Raw genomic sequence first — 24,353 nt, forward strand, 5'->3', positions numbered from 1 at the left:
CAGATTTTGTTTGGATGAATAGGAGGCCCAAATATGGTCCAAAAATGATGAAATTTTGAGGGTAGGCTAGAATTAATGTTATCTACCCGCAGTAAAAATTTCAGCTCATTTCGATGAAATTTGAACTATTTGAGTTTATTTGAATTCAAATTCCTTTTGAATAAAGGGGTGCCTTTAAATTAGGGTTTTACGCCGGGGGAAAATTTCTGAATTAATGAATAATAGATGGCATAGTAACACATAATTAAACCTAATCAAACATGCTTAATTTTTTTGGGTCCTTACAATAATAGCCCTACGTCCTGCTTCTGTATATTGATATTGATATGAGTACAAGGATTACAAGAACTCGATCTGATCTTCGAACTAGGTCTTGTCTCGGCGATATGGCTTGAGCGATGTTAATCGACCTGGATTGCTTTGTGTTTTCTGAGACGGCTTGTACGTGGTGACAAGGCTTCTGTTGTCTCAGGTTGGGTTCTTCGGCAGGGGCCGGGCCTCCGTGTCCTTTATATAGTAGCATCTTCTTGGTCGGCAAGTCTTTGATATCCAATCCGATGAGATCTTGGTGGCGGCATCCATCTCGGGAAGGTCTCCTAGATAAGGTAGGATTCCGGAGTACCTGCAGAGAGTTTCGTTATCTCCTCCGAGTCCCTACCTAGCATGATTCGTACAGGCCCGTGCGGGACCCTAGGTACTTGTAGGTCGATACGGTCATCGTGGTATACCGTGGTAATGTAGCTTTACTCACCGACAATGTCGTTCTGTCGTTAAATGAATGCTATACAGTGAACACTGCACATCTGACTGTTTTGATCAAAATGACCTTGTACCCCTATAGGTTCACTTTAGTAGGTATATTACAATTCAAAATATTTCTACCGGTTTTGGGAGTTCATGTTCACCAAACCTGGTCATTTATCCCTTGTATTAACTAGTGATGTTAATTAATATGAAACCTAATAAAATTGTAAAGTAAGTCTTGCTGAGTAACTTAAGTGCTCACCTTGCAACTATTATCGACTGTAGAGATGGATCCCCCACGGGAGGGTGATCCTAGTCAGGAGACCTACGTAGATGTTCCATAGGAGTCTACTCACGTTGGCTTTAGAGCCCTGTGCTAGATGGACGCCACAGTACTTTTGGCCCTCTTAGGGCAATTATTGTATCTTACTTTCCCCTGCACGCTTATTTGTATTTGACGGTCTGTACCGTAATGATTGTATGATCAACATATGTATTGTAATAACTCGAACTTTCAGTATTGTAATTTATGTATGTTGTATGTCTGTGATGTGATATTTGACTGGATATGTATGCATAGTCGCTGATCTTGGGAGAGTATGATGAGCATGTTCTAGTACGGTTACATGTTTGGCATTATCTTCAATTGGATTATGCTCGTTGCCTAGCTTGAGGCAATTAGTATAATTTAATTAGGGATAATCCCTGACACGGAGAACCGGTCGTTACAACTGACCAAACACAAGCTATTTCTTCATTCCATGTTTACAGATTACAGGCATGAAGGAAAACACAAAAAGTTGAATTATTCACAAGGAATTAATCATTGATCTGTGGAAACAGGGAAGACGTCGACGACTTTAATTAAAAACATGTCAAGACGTCAATTCGCCATGATAGCTCCATGTGGATTATTTTTCCCTTTCTGTTGTATATGAACCTGGTGTTTGGCCGGTTATGTGTCAGCGCAGAGACCGGAAGAAACTCTGTACTCTGTTGCACCACTTTGATGTGACGGTAAAGAAATAAAATATCCTATTATCTCAAAAAATACTCCAGTGGCATTTTATTTATACCTAATGGTTTCTAGTTTTAATTTTTGGTTCCTCAAGTCATGTCCATCTGTCGTCAAATGAATGCTATACGGTGAGCACTGCATATTTGTCAGTTTTGATCGACCTGGCACGTAGTTGTATATGTGGATGGTAGATGCATTAATTATGTACTTATTAAGCCTGCCGAGGTGATCGGTGTGGTGGTTATCTGCGATGAAGTCAAAATCGCCGTATCGGGAGCGATGGGTGATGACTCTAATCTTTATTGATTGGATCCGACACCGAGATTTTGGTGCCTCAATCATCGCTTCATTCTCCTCCGGGGTGAAAACATGCGATCTGTCCTTCTATGCTGCGAATCCGGCAACGACGACGCACATACACCGTCTCCTTGTTGAAGGCGTTGTCTTCGGGGCTGATGTTCTGGCCTTTATTGGTTGAACCCCGGCCTCTAGGATGAATATCCATAATCTGGCCTTTGTTTGCCGGGTCCAACAATGTCGATGTTCATGCATCCGGCTTCTTGAAGGCATTGTTTTGGAAGATGAAGATGACCTTCCAGGGGACTTCGGACTGGCCTTTACTGATTGGACCGTCTGTCGCTCTTGGATAATTTCATATGTGTTCCTCTTCTTGTACTCCTCTTGTAACAATTTTTGGCTGCGTGCATTATCTAGACGCAGAGGCCGGGACATAATGCAATTCTTCGTTTATCAAAAACTAATTACCAAAATAAGTTAACTATGCTAAGTTTATGGCTAGCTGCTAATTAATGCTAGACTTTAAACAGCGCAGCTAAGTCCACGTCAGTACTGGCTGTGTAGTTTTCTCTTGTTTTCTTTAAGGGAGTCCACATCAGTAGTAGTAGTAGGTGTGTCTTCATGAGTGTGTGCCTACGTAATTAATTAAGCTTGATAAATGGAGCCTTAAATAATACTAATGAATTTCACGTGCGTCTTCACAATACCTGACAACTTGAATTTTATCCTTTTTATATGATGACTTGTTCTATAGTTTTTTTTATCTATCTTATTTTTAAGCCAAAATGCTAAAGTTGGGCCTCCAAAAATGCCCACATTTGGTTCATAAAATCATCAAATCTGAAACATGACCTTTTAAAAAAAATGCATCCTAACGTACTGAAGTCGAATCAATCTCATTCGAACATAGACAATAATCAAAATCATCAAACCTGAACCAACTAAGGAGACGGGATTAAGTTTTACAGCGGAATTTCCAAAATAAAAGGTTGCATACCCTGAACCTGAACCCTGAATTACGCTCCGCTCAAACTACGATTGTATTCCAGCAGGACCACATTTTTAAAGTAAGTGGTCTGCCCTGCTTGACTCAGGATAGGAAACAACGGCAAGCATTTGGAATTCACAAGCCACCATTACTAATAACGCATCCTAGTACAACGATATTTCCAGATATTAGAATTCTAAATCTCCTAACTAATTAAGTCAGTACTAGAAACAAACACCAACGTCATCCCTTGCTTAACCCATCCATGTTCTTGCAAAGAAATATGCCAATGTGAGCCAGAAACATTTTACACCAACTCTAAACACCAAAATTGTAGTAATTAATAGCATGAGTTCTAGAAACATTTGTATGGATTGATTTCCAGGATAAAAAAAACCATACTGGTCAGCTATCACCTCGTCAAGAAAAAATAAAATAAAAACTCTGCGGCACACACGTAGCAAAATTAACACATAATTTCACAATGTTACAGCCGAGCTAATTGAATTTTTGTGGTACAAAACAACTCATCAGCTCATCAGCCATGCAATCCACACATAGAAAAAACACGGAACGGAGAGCATCTCTTATGATGAAAATGATCAAGTCGACGATGGTAGCTTCAGGCGCTCAGTGATAGCGGGTCGGCGGCTCCGAGCGCGTCCGCAACGATGGCAGGTCAGCTGTGGCGCAAAGCCGGCTCCAGGCAGGTGCAGCGTGAGGAGGCAGTTCCACTATGGTCGGCCTGTAGTGAATATAAATTGAATGAATATAACTATGGGTCTGTCTATTGGGCAGTCGCCTGGTTTTAGAACCGAAACCAGTCGCCTGTTTTTTGGTTCTGTACCAGTCACCTGGTTTTTTGGCCAAAAACAGTCAAATGTCATAGGCAAAAGAATGAACAGGCTGCTAGCTTTGGCACTCAAAATAACATGAATACAAACTATAACACCGCAGCATATGGAGCAACATGGAATCAAAGTACAAAACACAAACATTGATTTATGGTTTTTGGTCTGCAAACCTTTTTATAGTGTTATCTTCTGTGCAGACAAAATACATTCAAACTCCAAATGCTTCCAGGATAACCCAAAATGTAAATTGTTCTCTTCTGTGCAGACAAGAGACCTTCAAACTCCAAATGCTTCCAGAGTAACCAAAATAAAAAATCTTGTTATTTTTTTGTACCACCAACCAAAGTTACAGAATACATGACTTTACTAGTGAAATGTATGTAGCAGTGTTTCATTCCCCCGCAAAAACAAAAACAATATTTCATTACAAGTAAAGCTAACTATCTGCTGACAGAACAAAGGCCAAAGAAAAACTATAATTAGGACCCAACTTTTCCTGTTTTCCAATTTGCTGAACTCAAGAAAGCTCAGATGAAAATTGGAAGCAAAGCTTTCACTTACCAAACCCAAATTCTTGTTCGAGTCGGATGCCGGTAAACAGAAGGCAAAGCACATTGATGAGTAAATGAACAACCCCAGCATGAAGCCACCAGATACATGTAATCAGACGCCATCCTTGTCGACCCTGGACAATTTTAGAGACGTCTAGATCTCCCATCTTACCCTAACTGGACCTGTGAGTTTCTGAATAAGCACAATTTGTTTTTCACCCAAAGAAAAATAAAAAGATGAAGGAAACGATATGGAAGCACTAAATCTGAAAATGGAAAACAACAAACATTCCAATTGCAGAGAGTAGAATGCAGTTGGAGAGGGGCATCACATATTCAAATGAGTGCCTGTGCATCAATCAATCAATCAGCTACCGCAACCTAATCGGAGGAGATAAATTAACAGAGTAGTACACCTAGCTTGTACTTGTAACCAGGAACCAATTTCAGCAGTTCATGCTTGCTACAGTAAGTAATTGCAGGCAGAGGGGGAAAAGGGGAGAAATTCACAAACAAACAACAAACAAACAACAAACAAACAAAGTCAAAGTATGCAGAGATCAAGAACACAATTTGCTCAAATCTATATCTAAAATTTTAGTGCAAAAACTTGCATAAACCTGTTGCATTCCCATGTTATATTCGATCTGGGTTCATCAAACAATGAAAATAAAGAAAAAGAAAATTTGTTGTTCAAAACCTACTGAAGTGCATAGATTTTGATCACACATTCAGAGACCAAAAACTACGAAAAAAGGAATCCTTAAACCAGGGAAATTGCATAAATGTGCAATTGGTTTTGCTTAAATTCAATGGTGCAATTGTAAAAGGTCAGTGCTGAAATTGAGCAAACTAGAAATATATGGTATCAAAGTTCTGAAAAAGATTTGAATTGCAAGCTCTGGATACAGAGGGACATATACAGAGGTGCATAAAAAAAGAACAAAATGACCACACTAGTTGGTACAGAAAAACTGCAATTGCAATGAATGAAAATCAAGAGTGAAAATTGCACTTTTCCAGAGTATAACTTGCAGCACTGTTTGTCGGTGCATAAAAAAAGACAACAAAAATGTTCAATTAGGCAAATATAACCCACTAGTTGGGACAGAAAAATTGCAATTGCAATTAATGAAAGTCGTAGTCCGATTGCGCTAAAGTATAATGTAAAATGCGATATTGTTTGGCAGTGGATCAAAAAAGAGAACAAAATGTTCAAGTTAGGCAAACATAACCCCACTAGTTGGGACAGAAAAATTGCAATTGCAATTAATGACAGTCAACAGTGCGATTGCACTTAGACAGAGTGTGAAATGCGCTATTATTTGGCAGTGCATCAATTAGAGACACAAAATGTTCAAGTTAATGCATATGACACCCCCCCCTGGTTGGGACTGAAAAAAAATGCAAATGCAATTAGTGAAAGTCAACGGTGCAATTGCACATATGCAGAATGTAGGTTGCGCTGCTATTTGGCAAGGCATCAACGAGAGAACAAAAAATGTTCAAGTTAGGTAGATAACACACACACACACACACACACCTAGTTGGAACAGAGAAATTGCAATCAATGAAGGTCAACAGTGCAATTGCATATAATTGCCCCTTAAAAAATTATGAGTTCATCAAGTTATACTATATATGGAGTGCAGTTACAGAACAAAGCATCTGCAATTTCAAATAAAGATATACAAATTGCATGCTATAGTAGCAAACAAAAATGGTACAATTGCAGTTGTACTTCAAGTTACACCCCCTATTGATTTAACATACTCCCTCCGTTCCATGTTAATTGGCACGACTTTAGTACAAGTTGTGCTAAATTCACACCAATTAATATGGAACGGAGGGAGTAGCAGTTAACCTGCCAGATTTAGTATGCAAGTTATACCACTACTGTTTTTACATAGCACTTATTTTTCAAAGCAATACAAACATTTATGGCTTATATAGCACTTAATCGCAGTTATGAACCAATTCTACGGTGTTTCAGTCTTTAACCCCTTTTTTTTATCAGTCACAAATTAAAAATTCAATTGCAATGTAAAAACACTTGAATTGCAGGGGAGCAGGTTGTGCAACTGATAAAGCAAATTCAATCCTACAGTCAGGAGAAACAGAATTCCGTTCAGTGCTTCGCTTCTAATGAAATTTTGAAAATTTAAAGAGAATTACAAATTCAGAGTAGACAAAAAACTAAAGAAGATATGAGCTAATATATAATAACGAATACAAATAAAGAAAACTAGGACAAAAGGACCTATGGAACATGGCGGCCAACACCCCTTTGCCTCGTGTTGTTACGAAAGAAAGATTTCAGATAGAAAAGGCAGACAAGTAGTTAAAATTGACATGAAGAATAAAAGCAGTTAATATTGAATTTGCAAAATGAAAAGAACATTTGAACACAATGGTCACATGTACCGGATCACTGATATTGTCGATAATTAGATCAGTTTCTTCAAAAGATAAAGGTCACATGTACCGGATCACTGTAAGACCAAATAATGCTAGAAGGAAAAATCCCCCTCTATAGGAAAAACAACATGCCTAATATACTGGACTACAAGAACAATACTAAGCACATATTCGGTACATACACAGATAACCGAGCCAATAAATAAATAGAAATAAAAATGAAACTAGAGATAGCAGCAAAGTTTCAGTATATGCTTGGCACAGATAAAGTTGCAAGTTATAAACCCCAAAAACTTACAAAGCAGGTGACGATTAAAAATGATGCAATGTTCAGTTATACAGGGAACACAAAGGGACTATAGGCTAACACATACACACCTATATAAACTCTTCTCTAGTTAAACTAGAGAAGATCAATTAAGAGGATCGATTAAACTAACAGAACTACCCTTGAACACACTAACAAATCTGCAAAATTACAAGCAAGAAAATGAATAAGGGGGGCAATATAATAAACAAAGAAAGACGCTGTACCTTAAATTTCTCCTTCCAAACTATCCTCTTCTTCCTGTTTCGACAGTTTTACCAAACTAGAAAAAATAAGGAAAATAACACTATAAGGGTGTAATTGATAGCTACTTAAAGAACACACGAAGATACCATTAAAAAACACAGATGGGGGAAGGTGGAAGGAAAACCCATACAATCAACTTGAGCTTGTTCAGAAATGAGCGGTCATCAATTGCCTCAACAACACGTAAAGTGTCGACATCGTCCATGGAATCATCAGCAGCTGGCAATGAATAATCTTCTTCATGAGTCCCATCATCACCATTTGAGTCATTGTTACCAAATAGATTGGATGTTGAATCCACTGACACTGCAAATAGACAACAGAAAAGGCATGAAATCACCATATGGATCTGTCTAGAAACACCACAGCTCCCACTTCTCAACCAACAGAAACCCAAAAAAGAGAGGAAAATTTAACTCCCCATCCCTATCCCACACTGAGATGAAATTTGCCTCGTATCACTCTCAATCCTTAGCCCCATATTTAAGGGTCTGCATATATAAACACCCACACCTCTCAATCCCCACTAGATATGAGATATCTACACTGCAACATAAGACTCTTGTTTATTCATCAACAAACTGCACACAAAAAATGGAGCAAACACACCTCTAAACTATGAATCCCCACCAAGCTGAGGTGATTCCACTGCCCGCAACTCAACCAGGACGCACAGAGAGCAAGCAGCAACCTCGCAGAACTGATTCCACCGCCAAAAAACGCGGCAACTCAACCCCTTGCTCCGGCCATCACCGCCTAACAACCCCTCAACTCCAGCCGCGATAGGGGGCCGCCTGAGTTTGACCAGGACCTCGCCACCGGCCGGTCTAGTTCCGACTGCAACAAACTCCGCTGCAGAAACTACCACCGCTGAGAGAACACAACCCACCACTACAGCACACATCAAGTTTCCAGCCACCCTTCCGCCGGCGACAATTGCCACCGCTCGAAACCCTAGCGGCCGAACATCGCCGTTCCCCCTCACCGCTCTGCCTGCCGATTTGGGGGAAATGAAAAGGGGAAAACGGCTGACTGAAAAGTTCAAACAGTAATCCCTCCGGGCATAAGAAAACAACAAAAGAAAAACAGAGAGGCCCACCCCGAAGCACGAATCTCACAGCAGCAACGGACGTACGAGATGGTCGACTGAAACAGAAGAAAAAACCAGGCGCCTGTGCAATAGCAAATCTGTATAACTATAGGGCAAACACTTAAAAGGCTTCTTCCAATAGGGAAAACAAATAAAAAAATTAAAAGGCTTTCTTTCTATGAATTTTGCCGGTGGGTAAAAACTAAAGCATCAAGAGTACTTACTGGTATCTAAAGGGAAAACAAATAAAATGACCAAGGACTCCAATCAATGGCAAAATTTGTGATATTATCTGAATACCATCTCGGACAAGAGGCGCCGCGGCTCAGCCGCAAGCACATACAGTAAATTAAAACCCGCAGGAAATCGAAACCCGCTAACCAATCTGCATTTGCTCTAGAAGAGAAACTTAAGTTGAAGAACAAACAATTTCACGAACAAGTAAACAGGCTACTTTCAGTGCCTACAGAGCTTCAGAGATCAAGATGTTGAGTTCTCTTTGTCATTACTTTTAAAATTAGCCCAACCAGAAAAAGAAGTTAAACAAACTGTTGGCAAAATAACAAGATAATCTCTATCAGTTCCTAATTCCCAAACAGATCAATTTCAAAACTGACAACACACACATTCATCCTCCTCAAGTCTAGAAAATTAAGAGGGGGGAGGACAACAGAGGATGAAGAGGGCTCCAATCAAGCATCAGTAGAAGCACAGCAGAGGCAAGCAAACCAACCCGGTCAGGACTCAGGACTCCCTAAACCTGCCTGGAGGAATCAGGCTGCACGCGGAGCAATAAAAGTTGCTCCTCCTTGCTTTGCCGGTCGAGCAGTAACAAAGGGGATGAACCCTCCTGCAATCAACAATGTGAACCAATCAAATAAAAGATTTTAATAATTGTAGATTCTTCATACTTGATTCCAACAGAAAACCAAGCTTCGTTTTGACGTAATTGCGGCTGGGCTTCGTCTCCAACAGGGAGAACAACATGCTTGTTGGGGCTGCCCTCCGGCGACACGCGCCGAGCAGCCCTCCGCGACACGAATGCCGGACGGAAGGAGTCGAACTCGACACGAACGCGAGACACGAGTATTTGCGGCGACATAAGCCTCGGCGATGAACGCCTCGCCGACGAACGGCTTCTCTTTACTCAAGCTGGGCACATACCCCACACCAACATACATTGGAGACTACACGCCTGAGGACTAACTCCGGCTAGTACTACTCTCAGCTTGCTTGGACTCTCTACACAGCACCACTTAAATAGACTCATGCAGCCGGAGCAAAACTAATTAGCCTAGAGTTGCTCCACGCTCCTAACGACCTCGCCAAAAGCACACGCGCACATTCTAACAACTTAGCGCTAACAGCCTAGGTGCATCAGCTAACAACTTGGTCCTGGTCTTGCGCCACTCACGCACGGACGGAGCTGCAGCGACGCAGGCCATGCATGTACGTTGATCTGATCTCTTTTGCTGCAGCTTCTCCAGCCACGACCATACACGGCAAGACTTGGCCAACACTCGACGCTCAGATATCCAACAAAGAAATTCTAAGTCAAGATTAGTGCTAACAATGCTGCCGTGCAGAGTACATACCCAACGGATTCAGTCATGACGAGGGGAGGTGGTCGGCGGGGTGGCGATGGCGGCGTGCCGCGCGGGCCAGGTCGGGGACTACGGCGACGGTGGGTGAAGGAGCGAGGCGGGGCCTGGGAGGGAGGGCCGAGGAGGAGGGGTGGCAGGCGCGGAGGGCAGAGGCGGGGGACGCTCGAGGGCGGCGGCCGTCGGCGACGGCGGGCGCTGGAAGGGAAGAGAGGATGCGGAGGAAGAATCGGATCGATCAAGGGCTACCTGTGTACGTGTGGAGGAAGTGTTTAGATCAGGATTCGGAGGCAGCTAAATCGCACACAGCAAAGAAATTAGCAGACCAAACGTTAGTTGTTACAGCTGATTAGTAGACCTAATTGTTTATTAATTCTGAGGTGGAAAAGGTCTGCCTACGTTTTGTGGGATAATTAGAAAATATGTTGGTGCTTTTATAAGCAGCAGAGACTACATAGTCCACCAGTATACGCACATACTGCACGATGCAGTACATCCCCTGTTGATTTTTCCAGGATGTGTTTGACCCGGCCGGTGCGCTCTTCGTTAGTGAACTTAATTTGTCCGTGATTTTTTTAAATATTTTGGTGGATGCATTTCCTACAGAAACAATAGATAGAAGTAAAAAAAGCTTTTAAATGTGAATCCAACTGTAACAATTTTGTGTCACATAATCCATATATTATTGCATACATTATGAAATCCAGTTTATTTATCCCAAAACAAAAAATGGAACATGCTTAATTCATCTATGAAAAGTACCATCCTTTACATCTATCGGATTGTCTTTGTGAAGATATACTATTGTTCTCCGCTTATGAAAGATGCAAGGACGTAAACTTTGACATATTTTGATCTCGCCATATTATTGGTGTTATGGTGCAAACCCAGTTCCCATATCGGCTAGATAAGGAAGAAGTGACTTGTTTCAAGAGTTGAATAAGACCAAGCCGTATGAGGCTTTTTAGGAAGGAGCCCAAGAATAAATCCGTGAGGGCTTGGCCCAAAGAGGACAACATCATACTAATTGGATATGTGGACGACGACGCAGCCAGGGCCCAACAATTGGAGCTGTGCATTGCATAACATATTCCTTATAATTAGGTGATGAAGCATTAGTGCTTAGATCAGATCGGGAGGAGGAGAAAAACCCTAGCAGCCGCCGTCGTTGAAGATTGCCAGTTCTCCTCACCTCCGGCCGCCAATTTGGCGCTGTGAGGTGGGGGAAACCTCGATTTCTCCTAAGAGTATCCAGAAGTGTTTGCTTTTTTCAATTGTTTGGTTGCGATCGGCAAAGCGATGGCGAAGGTTGCGATGCTGTCTCGAATAAAGGTACTCTGATTCTTCCTCTGCTGTGGGGGTGCCTCAACGGGTGTTGCCACGGACCCAAAGAGTTTTTAGTCACCATAGGTTCATTGTACCCGATCTTTCAGATTTTGGGTTTGTGTACTCGCAGATCCGTTTATATGTATCTGTTGAGTTTTTGTCAGTGTGTCATACTGCTTTTGTTGGCTTTATCTTTTGTAATTTCGGAATCCTTCTACGGCATTCTGGTGAAGATCTTGCGGTTCGACGACCTGTACCTTTAGGGGATCATCTCCGGCCCAAGTACGTTCAACGCTCACGGCTTCTCATCTTTTTGGATGAGCGACTCAAGGGGCTTTTTGAAACTTTTGAAGGTAGTCAAGTTCGTGCAGGGATACGAGTGGCTATGCTGCTGCTCCAGTCTGATTGCAGTCTCTATGTTGAAGCCTTGGGAGTGTTGCATGTTGCAAAAAATGATGCCACGAAAAAGATGTTTTTAAGAAATTTCATTGTAATTCTTAATTATAAGAGTTACCTTATAATTTCTAAGATCTATGATCATTGTACCTGTAATGATTCTCGAGTTTGAATACAGTTACAGGTTTTTCTCAAAAAAAAAGTGATGAAGCATTAGCTCAATTAAATATTTTGGATTGTACTATTGGAGTTACCAATATCCATAAAGTACGTACCGTTTGACAATTATATTATGGAAACTTCTGTTTCTGTCAAGAAATTAAAGTACTATATATTTTCTAATAACTTTATTCATAGTAAGAAGGTCAAAGCCTTCACATTAAGATTACATAGATTTAGATATAGGCAGGAGAACTTCAACGTCGTACAAACTTGTGGGGCGAATCCATCACCCATTTATATAGTACTCCATCACACAAGGATTGATTCCACAGCTGATTGTCATTCCCTACGATGTTTTATTCTAGCATAGTTATCTTAATTTACTATATAACTAGTAGGGAAGCTGAAAAACTGCAACCGCGTTACCGATAGTGTTTTCACCGATATCAGTCTTGGAAACATATCCATAGCGTTCAACAGTAATGCTGCGACCTGATTTTTTCAGCTCCACGTAGATATCAGTCCAAGGGAAGGGCCCTTCGTCACGGATTTCGGTGTACACCTGCATACATAAAAATATATATAAGAACATACACTAGTAGAGTTTAAGATATACGCCATGTTTTTTCAGTTGAAAAAATATACTAAGTAAATTCAATTGGATTTAGTTTATTGATTTGTATGAGTATAATTCAAATGAATTGAGATGCGAATACGAACATATTCGCTTGTCCCTAAATAAAATTCACGCTGTAAATGGTTCATATATATTTTAAATCATTAATATTTTCGTAAAATTATATAGGAATCAGATTTTTTTGTACTTATCAAGACGAATCAAACAAGATCTTATATCATTTTAATTAAAAGAATTATCATTTGCAGCTCTATAAATGCATCACTTGCCAACATAAATTTCACCTTTACTTTTGATTACATATAAATTTATGTATTATTAATAGATTAGTCATTCTAACTCATACTAATAATTAATTGGAGCATGAACGAAGAGATCAGTGTACAACATTTTGAGATAAGCGCATGCAGTATTTACCCCGTTGTCACCCATGTACGGGATGCTCCAAGAGAACAACCAATCACAGGAGCTGCTGCTGGAGGGGACCTTGCTACGATACACAACGGCACCAGCTCAATCAGCAAAAAAATTTGGGCGGACGTGGAGAAATGGCCCCCATTGCCCATTCTGAATATCTGATGGGTAAGGTGTATCATAGATATGGCCGTGCCAATCGTTGTAGGTAACGAAGTCCAGAGTGGTACCGGTGGCATTGTAGATGAGGCATTTTGTAGATATTTGATAACCGTACCTAGTAGTGTAGCCAAAATATTAGTATTTGCGCTGTCTTGAATTCAGTTGGCAATAACTAAAGTAACGTTAATCGTCAAATAAAAAAGTTCATACGAAATCTATTTTTTGGTGCACCGATCAAAAAGCCAACGTTTTCACTAGCTAGTCTAAATTTTTGTATTGCAACAAGAACCAGACAAACCAAATACAAACCTTCTTCTTTAAAGATACCCTGCTCATTTAATCATTGACCAAAGGAGAGGTGTTAGGGTGAAACCAGATCGGATTCAGTGGGATAGTACTCATACCATATCCTATTCCGTATTTTTTATCAGATTCAGAAATGGTACAGATGCGGATTCGGACACAGAAACGGATATGGTACGGTAGCGGAGCGATGCCGGACCAGAAACGCATAATATGGGCGAATAGTGCGTGCATAGTAGTAATAACTAATAAGTTCATAGTAGCAAAGCCGGCAGAGGAGAGGGGGAGAGAGGCCTGGGACAGGGGTGGAGAGCGCAAGGAGAAGAGAGAAGGGGAGATGACCATATACAAACCTTTCCTTGAGGTTGTCGACGAACTTTTGTGCGTCAATATCCTTATCACTGTCGTTGATCATCTTCATGGCATAGTCTGCAACATCTTTTTGGGTAATGGGTTCCTTATACTCTCCGGTGGCTCTCACCGTCTCCGCTGAAATGGGGGTACCAAACACTCCCGTGGTCATTTTGGTTCTTTGCTTTGAGAATTTATGTTATGCGTTGTTTAGATCGCTGTGAGAATTTATGGGTTGTTTTGCATGTATTTATACACTCCATGGATAAGATTGTGACAGCAAGGGAAGATAACAAGTGTGTGGAGGAGGTGGAGAGAGAGCGCAGAGAACTCTCTTAGGACATCTCCAATAGTTTGTATGTTACTTTGTTGGTAAAACATGCCATGTCATCAACCAACAATTCATCATACAACTACTCCAATAGAATATACGTAGGCTATCCAATAGGAGGTGAGAAAATAAATAAGGCTGCTCTCTCTTTCCACCTTGGAGCTTGTGCATGAGCCGTTGGTTATTTTACATACAATTTTGCTCTCTCTCTCCTCATTTGTTCTACGCCACATCATCATCAATCATATGTGGAAATTTTTACCAAAAAGTTGTTCCTGGCAATCCGACCGTGAGGACTTGCCCTTGGAGCGGGGTTGAGGGCGCTGCCCACCCTGACTCCACTAGGGTGAATCGAGTGGCCTTCTCTACATCTGCGGCCTTGTCAATAATCCTGAACAGTGCAGCCATGGTGCGGGTCTTGGCCTTGGCAAGGTTGGCGATGCATCTGATCCATTGGACTCCTTGCTGGAAATCTCGGAGTATGGCATACTCGATCGGAAACTTGCGGGATTGAGTTCCGCACACTGATGAAACGGCGGACGAAGTAGCGAAGTGACTCATCATCCTCCCGAACGAGTCAAAAGAGGTCATCCCCTTGACCCAAACGTGTGTAATCTTCTTGAAAGTTGTTCAGGAACTCACGACGTAGCTGCTCCCGCTATCGGATGGATCCTGGGGGAAGGTTGGTCAGCCATTGCCGGGCCGACCCTTTCTGAGAGGTCATCAGGTACTTAGCCCTGTGCTAGATGGACCTCACACTACTTTTGGAACTCTTAGGGCAATTATTGTATCTTACTTTCCGCTGCACTCTTATTTGTATTTGACGGTCTGTACCGTAATGATTGTATGAACAACATATGTATGGTAATAACTCGGACTTTCTGTATACTAATTTATGTATGTTATATGTATGTGATGTGATATTCGACTGGATATGGACTGGATATGTATGCATAGTCGCTGATCTTGGGAGAGTATGATGAACATGTCCTGGTACGGTTACCTGTTTGGCATTATCTTAAATTGAATTATGCTCGTTGCCTAGCTTGAGGCAATTAGTATAGTTTAATTAGGGATAATCCCTCACACGGAGAACCGGTCGTTACAACTGACCAAACACAAGCTATTTCTTCATTCCATGTTTACAGATTACAGGCACGAAGGAAACACAAAAAGTTGAATTATTCACAAGGAATTAATCATTGATCCATGGAAACAGGGAAGACGTCGACAACTTTATAATTAAAAACATGTCAAGAGTCACCAACCGTGTCGCCCAATAATTGTAGCTACGTGGTCCTACAATCCGTGTACTATTTCTAAGCCTCCAGCGTTCATATACAGAACAAGAACAAAAAAATGTCTACATAAATGTTTTCCATGCTGACAGGAACCGCCGAACAATCACGACGCAACTCCAGCTGCGGATGCGACTTCCTCAAGTGGTACCCAGGTGAGCACCGTGAGACATGTCATGTTCGACGTCAATTCGCCTTGATAGATCCATGTGGATTTTTTTTCTTTCTATTGTATATGAACCTGGTGTTTGGCCGGTTAAGTCAGCGCAGAGACCGGAAGAAACTCTTTGTACTCTGTTGCACCACTTCGATGGGACGGTGAAGAAATAAAATATCCTATTATCTCAAAAAATACTCCTCCAGTGGCATTTTATTTACACTTAATGGTTTATTGTTTTTAATCTTTGGTTCCTCGAGTCATGTCGATCTGTCGTCAAACGAATGCTATACGGTGAGCACTGCACATTTGACTTTTTTTCTGCGGTGAAGTCGAAATCGCCGTATCGGGAGCGATGGGTGATAACTCTGATCTTTATTGATTGGATCCGACACCGAGATTTTGGTGCCTCGATCATCGCTTCGTTCTCTTCTGGGGTGAAAACATGCGATCTGTCCTTCTATACTCGAATCCGGCAACGACGACGCACATACACCGTCTCCTTGTTGAAGGCGCTGTCTTCAGGGCTGATGTTCTGGCCTTTATTGGTTGAACCCCGGCCTCTAGGATAAATATCCATGATCTGGCCTTTGTTTGCCGGGTCCAACAATGTCGATGTTCATGCATCCGTCTTCTTGAAGGCATTGCTTTGGAAGATGAAGATGACCTTCCAGGGGACTTCGGACTGGCCTTTACTGATTGGACCGACCGTCGCTCTTGGATAATTTCATATGTGTTTGTTGGCATTTTTTCTTGTAGCCACTTGCCTTTTCTGTCCTCTTCTTGTACTCCTCTTGTAACAATTTTTGGCTGCGTGCATTATCTAGACGTAGAGGCCGGGACATAATGCAATTCTTCGTTTATCGAAAACTAATTACCAAAATAAGTTAACTGTGCTAAGTTTATGGCTAGCTGCTAATTAATGCTAGACTTTGAACAGCGCAGTACTGGCTGTGTAGTTTTCTCTTGATTTCTTTAAGGGAGTCCACATCAACAGTAGTAGTAGGTGTGTCTTCATGAGTGTGCCTACCTAATTAGCCCGCCAGTATACGCACATACTGCATGATGCAGTACATCCTCTGTTGATTTTTCTAGGACGTGTTTGACCCGGCCGGTGCGCTCTTCGTTAGTGAACTTAGTTTGTCCAACTGTATGCATTGTCCCGGCAGTTGTAGTAATCATTGTCATCATCGCGATCAAATGGACGGTAAGGGGGAGACGCCGGACGATATCGTCGCCGTTTGTTGAGGTGGTCCCGGAGGTCGGGATCCTTCGAGCAATCTGACTTGTCAAGCTGGCGCTCTGACTCCTCGAGCCAGCAGGTGCCCTATTCCCCTGATTGTCGGCCACCCGAGCTCTCCTGAAGGCTCGCGCTTGGGATGGAATGATGAGTTTCTTCAAACTCCTCCGGAGCATCACAGAGACGTGCTCGGAGAGACTGGAAGTAGGGTCCGGCAGACTCGATGTGTTACACCCAAGATACTCCGGTGAGGCTGTGGCCGAGAGCACTAGGTTAGCACGGCGGTTCCGCCATGGGAGATGATATCCAGCTACGTGCTTTTGTCTATTTCATTTCATAAGACGTACAGAAGAAACTCGGTCGCCCTAAGTAGGGAACGACACCGCCCACTGCCCACATGTTTAATCGTTATACGGGCCCACGAAACAACCTGGACAGGCCCAGGTAAAAGAGGAAATCGCCGACTCTATCTGACGGCAACAGTGGCACAGCGGTCAGGTATCTACCGGTTGGACAGTGCCCTCCCCTTGAGAACCAGCTGGTCTCCACGCTGGTGCATCTGGAAACCTTGTCTTGAGCACGTCATAATCCTCCCAAGTTGACGAAGAAGGTGGTAACTGACTCCATTTGATCTTGACCTGCAAGTAAGCTTTGTTCCCTTTTTTAATCAGCCTCCTGTCCAGTATCTCTTCAGGGTATAACTCAGCCGTGTCCAGAGTAACCATTGGAGGAAGTTCAGTTGATTCAGCAGTATATTTGGGAATGAAGGGCTTCAGTTGGGATATGTGAAATACCGGGTGAATCAAACTTGTTGCTGGTAGCTTCAAACGGTATGCCACAACTGCCAACTTTAGCTTCCACTTCAAAGGGACCATAAAACTTGTATGCCAATTTGGGGCAAGGGCGACTGACAACAGACGACTGAGTATATGGCTGAAGTTTCAGCAATACTTGCTCCCCAACTTGAAAGGATCTGTCTGTCCTGTGTCTGTCAGCCATATTTTTCATGCGCAAGCGAGCTCGTTCCAAATGCTCTTTCAGAAACACTGAGTGCTGTTGGTGCTCCAGCAACATGTCTTGCACTTGGTGGTCTTGCACTGTCACAAGATCAGGCATAATCCCATATGATGCCTCATAGCCATACAGTGCTTTGAATGGAGAACAACGAATAGCTGAATGATGACTCCTGTTATACCAAAACTCTGCTAAGGTAAGCCATCTGTACCACTGTTTGGGATGATCATGCGTGGCACAGCGCAAGTACATCTCAATGCACTGATTTACCCACTCTGTCTGCCCATCTGTTTGAGGATGATTTGCTGTGCTCATATTCAAATGGGTGTCAAGCTGTTGAAACAATTCTTGCCAGAACTTATTTGTGAAAATGGGGTCACGGTCAGATGTGATAGTCAGGGGCATTCCATGCAACCGGACGACATTTTGCATAAAGGACTTGGCAACCATAGTAGCAGTAAAAGGATGTTTTAGAGCTATGAAGTGGGCAGATTTGGTATGCCTGTCCACAACCACCATAATGGCTTCATAACCTTCACTCTTTGGTAAGCCAGTAATGAAGTCCATTATGAGATCTTGCCATGGTCCTTTGGGTAAAGGAAGTGGTTGGAGCAGACCAGGAGGTTTGCATAACTCATGCTTAGCTTGCTGACATTGTGGGCATTGTTTGGCATACTCCTCCACTGCTTGTTTTTGCCCAGTCCAACTGAAAAGCTTCTTGAGGCACTGGTATGTTGCTTGCTGGCCTGAATGACCCCCTATAGCTGAATCATGCATAGCAGCAATGAGTTCTGTCTGTAGCCCAATATTTGCCCCAATCCAAATTCTTCCTTCATGTTGAATCAGTCCATTTGCCAGAGTGAAGTTAGGGTAGTCAGCACTTGACACAGCAAGCTGAGCCAATAAATGTTTAGCATGGGGATCAACTGCATAAGAGTTAAGTACCTCTTGTAACCAAATTGGTTTCCCTTGGGAGATTGCACATGCTGAGACTTGTTGAGGAATTCTGGATAAAGCATCAGCTACAACATTGTCAGGACCATGTTTGCACTTGATAGTGAATTGTAATCCCACTAATTTCGTCATTGCCTTTCGTTGCAGATCAGAAGTGAGCTGTTGATCTGTCAGATTACACAAGCTTCTGTGATCTGTCTTGATTGTGAATGGTCCCCTGGACAGGTAAGGGCGCCAGCGGTCCACGGCAAGCATGATGACCATGAACTCCTTTTCATAAGCTGATAGCTTTTGATTTCGAATTCCCAGCGCTTTGCTCAAGTATGCAATGGGATGGTTATCCTGTAGAAGGACATCACCAATACCCAAATCTGAAGCATCAGTCTCAACAAAGAAGGGGCGAGAGAAGTCAGGTATACCCAGAACAGGAGTGGAACTCATTGCCGTTTTCAATTTCTCAAAAGCTTCTTGGGCACTTGGAGGCCACTGCAACGTTTTCTGCTGGAGTAGGACAGTAAACGGTTTCGCCAGAAGGCCATATCTGTGCACAAATCTGCGATAGTAACCTGTCAGTCCCAGAAAGCCTCGCAACTCTGTAAAGGATGTTGGAATGGGCCAATTCAACATGGCTTCTGTCTTGCTAGGATCAGTGGCGACACCCTGGTCTGAGATGATATGACCAAGGTAGTCGAGCTTGGACTTGGCGAAAGAGCATTTGGACAATTTGGCGGAGAATTTGTTGTCGCACAAGATAGACAGCACCGCATGCAAGTGCAAGATGTGGTCTAGCAGAGAAGAACTATAAACCAAAATATCATCCATAAAAACAAGAACACACTTGCATACCAGGGAAGCAAAGATTGAGTTCATGATGCATTGGAATGTCGCTGGTGCGTTAGTCAAACCAAACGGCATAACACAAAATTGGAATAAGCCGTGATGGGTTTTGAATGCTGTCTTATATTCATCTTCCTCCACCATACGAATTTGATGGTAGCCAGCACGCAAATCAAGTTTGGAGAAGAACTTGGCGTCTGCTAATTCATCCAGCAATTCCTCAATTACAGGCATCGGAAATTTGCACTTCACTGTGAGTTCATTGAGGCGGTAGTAATCTACACAGAAACGCCAGCCGCCATCCTGTTTCTTCACGAGTAGGACTGGACTCGCGTAGGGGCTCATGCTTGGCATGACAGTGCCCACCGATAACATTTTAGCCACTTGGCGCTCAATTTCGTCTTTCTGCTGTGGACTGTAATGATATGGGCGACAAACAATTAACAGGGGTAGCTCCCGGCAAGATTGTGATGACGTGATCAAATTGTCGATGTGATGGTAGGGTAGAGGGGGAAGTGAACACGTCAGCATACTCTGTCAGTAGCTGTTGGATAGGTGCTGGCAGATCGCTGTCTGGCGCTGCAGTAGGTGCAGGTTGAATTAACACAGTCGCCCAAATCTCATTAGAAGCATAGCTCTTCAGAAGATGTGTGGCAGAAATGGACTGCGGTTCCACAGCATAATTGGTGACTCCTTGCAAGGTGACCCATCTGGTATCTCTTTGAAGCTTCACACATCGTTGGTCCCAATTAGTGGTCATGTCACCCCACTGTTTGAGCCAATCGATGCCCAAAATGGCATCATACCCACGTAGACAAAGGATCTTTAGAGTGTGTTTGAATGTCTCACCTTGTACCCACCACTGGAAATCAGGCACTTCTGCATCACAAATCTCAGTACTGCCATTAGCCACCTTGACCACTTTCGAAGGAATTGCTTTAGTTTGACATTGGAGATAGTCTACAAGATCCTTGTTCAAGTAACTGTGAGACCTTCCAGAATCAAGGAGCATGAGGAGAGTTTTGTTGCCCACCAGAACACGCAACTGAATCACCTCTGGATTATCAGTACCTGCGATGGCATTCAAAGATAGATGCATATCAGCATCATCTGGCTGTTCTGTGGCGCACAAGGTATCCAACACTTCATCTGATAGAATATCCTGGGATTGAATTGCATGAGCTTGGGCCTCGATGGCCGTTGGAGGTGCACATGTGTGACCGGCACTATATTTGTCACCACAGCGATAACACAGCCCATTTGCTCTGCGAAAATCCTTGAGTTGTCGTGCCTTCCAGAGGTCACCTGTTTCCAATTTGGTACCAGTGTTATTGCGATGACTTGATTCAGGCTTGATAGATGAGAAAGACTGAGACTTGGCTGAATCGCGGTGAGGAAAAGAGCGACTGCGTTCCAGTACACCCTCTTGTACAGCAGCGAATTGAGCTGCCTGAGCGACAGATTCTGGTAACTGAACCTCCACTGCGGCACGCAGCTCGTTGTTTGGGCCGAGAATAAAACGAGTCACCAACATAAGACTAACGAAGGGGTGACTTCGACAATGCCCATCTTGATGGACTTATGACCTAGGAAAGCTACGTGTGCACGCTGGGGATCCCGTCAGCTGATGAGAAGACAAGGGGACAAAGATTTTTACCCAGGTTCAGGGCCCTCGTGGAGGTAATACACCTACATTCTGCTTGTCGGAGATGTATTGATGATGAAATTACAGGGGAGCCGCGGAGACTATGGTGCGTAGATTGGATCTGGCAAGTGCTATGGGATGGCTTGTCCTCCCTGGTTCCCCCTCCTAGTCTTTTATATACAGGAGCCTAGGTGTCAGGTGTAGAATCCAGATTGGTTACAACAAAAAAGAAACCCTAGATTATCTTCCATGTCTTGAGCCGCAAGATCTGGTACCCGGGCCTCTGGTAGTTTGTAATGGGCTTCTATATGGGCCTCCTGCTGAGCCGTAGTAGATATCCTCAGGGTTAGGACCCGGTTAGTCATAACCGCGTCAGTAGCCCCCAAGTGCCTAGTTGAGTCATAAACTCGAGTAGGGACTTTAGAGTCGAAAGTTTTGTTCGTCATGTATTGAGCCAGTCGCAGTTGACAGTCTTGAATGTAGGAGCCGTCGACTCTGAAGTACGTCTAGTTGAAGCCTCGGCTCCGAGTGGAAAGCCACCGACTCAGGAGTGCATCGAGTCGAAGTTCTATAGGTACTCGACAGGTGGTAGTAGTCAAGGGAACGTTATTGACTCGGAAGTGCATGGAGTTAATGCCCCGCTAGTTTTGGCCTGTTTACAGTCATGGGAATGATGGTACTTCGTTGTAGCTTGACTCAGGCTGCGGAGGTCTTATAGAGTCGAGCTCCAGTATGAGCACAGTTGCTCAGGACACATTTATAATAGCGACTCTATAGTCTATAGAGTCAATATTTCCTGAATTGTGGGTGATGCAGAGTCATAGGGATGTTGACATAATGATTCCGGAAACACTCGACGGATCGGGTCTAGTTAATTGCACTAGGGCAAAAACAACATTAGTCTTCTTCAGTATTCGAGTCCCTAGACTCGAACCTGGTAAACTGGCGTAGTTCGACTCAAGCCGCGGAGGTCTTATAAAGTCGAACTCTAGTGTAACAGCGGGTACCCAACGCGTCCGTCAGGGTTTTTCGTCATGTCGTGGACATGGATATTAACTGGAGTGACGCAGTCGGGGCATATCAAGGCCCAATAGGAGTCCTACGGGTCTTACCTTCGTATCATGGATACGGCTTCGGGTATGTGTTCACAACAGATGTGACCCGGAAAGTTTTTGACTGTTCGTAGTCGCTCTTCACGTCATGGACGTGGCTTCAGGTATATTACCGCAGCAGATGCGACCCGGAAAAGTTTCAGGAGTTGTGACTGTTTGCAGTTGAGCACTAAGTTAGCTGTGGGCTAAAGCAGTTGACCAAGGAGAAGCACTCGACTTGAGTCTGATGCATATAGATGCGGATACTCAGTGTTAACTCCGTTGAGGACCCGAAATAATATAAGGTTGATAGACCCGAATCTCAGAATATTTGCATCTGTATACAAAAGTTAACCATGAAGTTAGTAAGCAGGTTTTTACCTTGGCTGTGCGGAGGCCAATGCCAGCAGTGGCAGTCGACTCCTGTGAGGACTCGACAGACGATCTTGTATCAAAATCGTCAGGGATGACGTCACAAGGGAGACGGAGAGCCGTTCTGAGTAGCTGATGGGACGCAGTCGTGCAGTCCCATCATTCAGAGCGCAAACACTGTAGCGGCATTAGTTGGTTTTGACTGCACGATGCGCTTAAATCGAGGAGTAATGATGATGGGCGCCTCGATTTTTGGAGTAATGGGGAGCGTCCGCTCGCATTAGGTTGCCACATGGCTATGTGGATGCATGGCACGCGGCCACGATGTGTATCGTGTGGCCCTAATTTTTTGCCCCTTTCCTCTTATAAATGAACAGGGCGCACTGTAACTTCTTCTACTTCTTCTTGCTCTAGCATTTCTTGTTCCCTTGCACCGCCATTGCCCGAACTTCGCACAGTAGCACCGTCGCAGAGAGAGCCCTCCTCCGCCTCCAATTTTCCTTTGGCATTCCTGCCTCAACGCCATGGGGAAAACCACCACTTCATGCAGCGTCGCCCGCACGGGGGACTGGAGGCGATCCAAGGCGATGCACCGCTGCCCTGGTGAAGGATGGATTACTGCCGGAAACGGACAGCAACAGGGTTCAATTCCCCGTCCACGAGATAATCCCTAACCTTGCGCTTGGGGAGAGGGTTTTCTTCGTGGATTTCGTTCTTCGCGGCCTATCTTTTCCCATCCATCCTTTCCTCCGTGGCCTGCTTTTAGCCTATGGGCTTCAACTTCACCACCTCTCCCGCAATAGCATGCTCCATGTTGCATGTTTCATTACGATGTGTGAATGCTACTTGGGTACACACCCGCACTGGGGCTTGTGGAAGAGGATATTTTGCATCAAGCGCCAGGAGACAAAGGACGGACCTTTTGCCGTTGGCGGAGTCAACTTCCAGGTCAAGCCTGGCATCAAGTACTTCAACCTCTGCCAGAGCGAATCTGTGCAGCAATGGAGGAGCCGGTGGTTCTTCATCCGGGACGAGCAAGCAGAGTCGCAGCAGTTCGGACTGGCCAAGTTCTCCGCAGATGCCCCTGTACGGAAAACGAAGGCTTGGCAGCATGGCCTGACAACTGTCGAGGAGTCGGAGGCTGAAGCGTTGATGACCCGGATAGCGGCCCTTCAGGAGACTCCGGGCAAAGAGGTGACAGGTATCCACCTCAGCTCTACCTTCATCCGGAGGTGAGTGCAGCCTCTCCAGATGTGTGCCCACGCCATGTGGGAGTATGACGGGGCTCAGGACTCCACGCGCACTCGAGTCCGGATGATCACCAAGCTGAAGGCAACAGAGCCATGCGCAGATGAACCCCCCGTTGCTCCTTTCGGAAAGAACAATCCACCAGGCGAGGTAATTTTTCTTTCGTTTCTTTCTCTTATTTGATCCGTTGACTTAGAATTGAAATAACTTGATGACTCCTCCTTGCACCGAGACATCCGGTTTTCACGCACTATCCCCATCAGCCGGAGGATGGACCTCT

At 43.7% G+C, this 24,353-nt stretch overlaps 1 pseudogene; it reads right to left on the reverse strand.

Annotated features, from left to right (window-relative positions):
- Positions 1–3,366: 3,366 nt before the first annotated feature.
- On the reverse strand, positions 3,367–14,127 carry LOC104581910 (annotated as a pseudogene).
- Positions 14,128–24,353: the final 10,226 nt, after the last annotated feature.

This window comes from Brachypodium distachyon, chromosome 1 (assembly GCF_000005505.3).
Source record: "Brachypodium distachyon strain Bd21 chromosome 1, Brachypodium_distachyon_v3.0, whole genome shotgun sequence".
Taxonomy (NCBI): Eukaryota; Viridiplantae; Streptophyta; class Magnoliopsida; order Poales; family Poaceae; genus Brachypodium; species Brachypodium distachyon.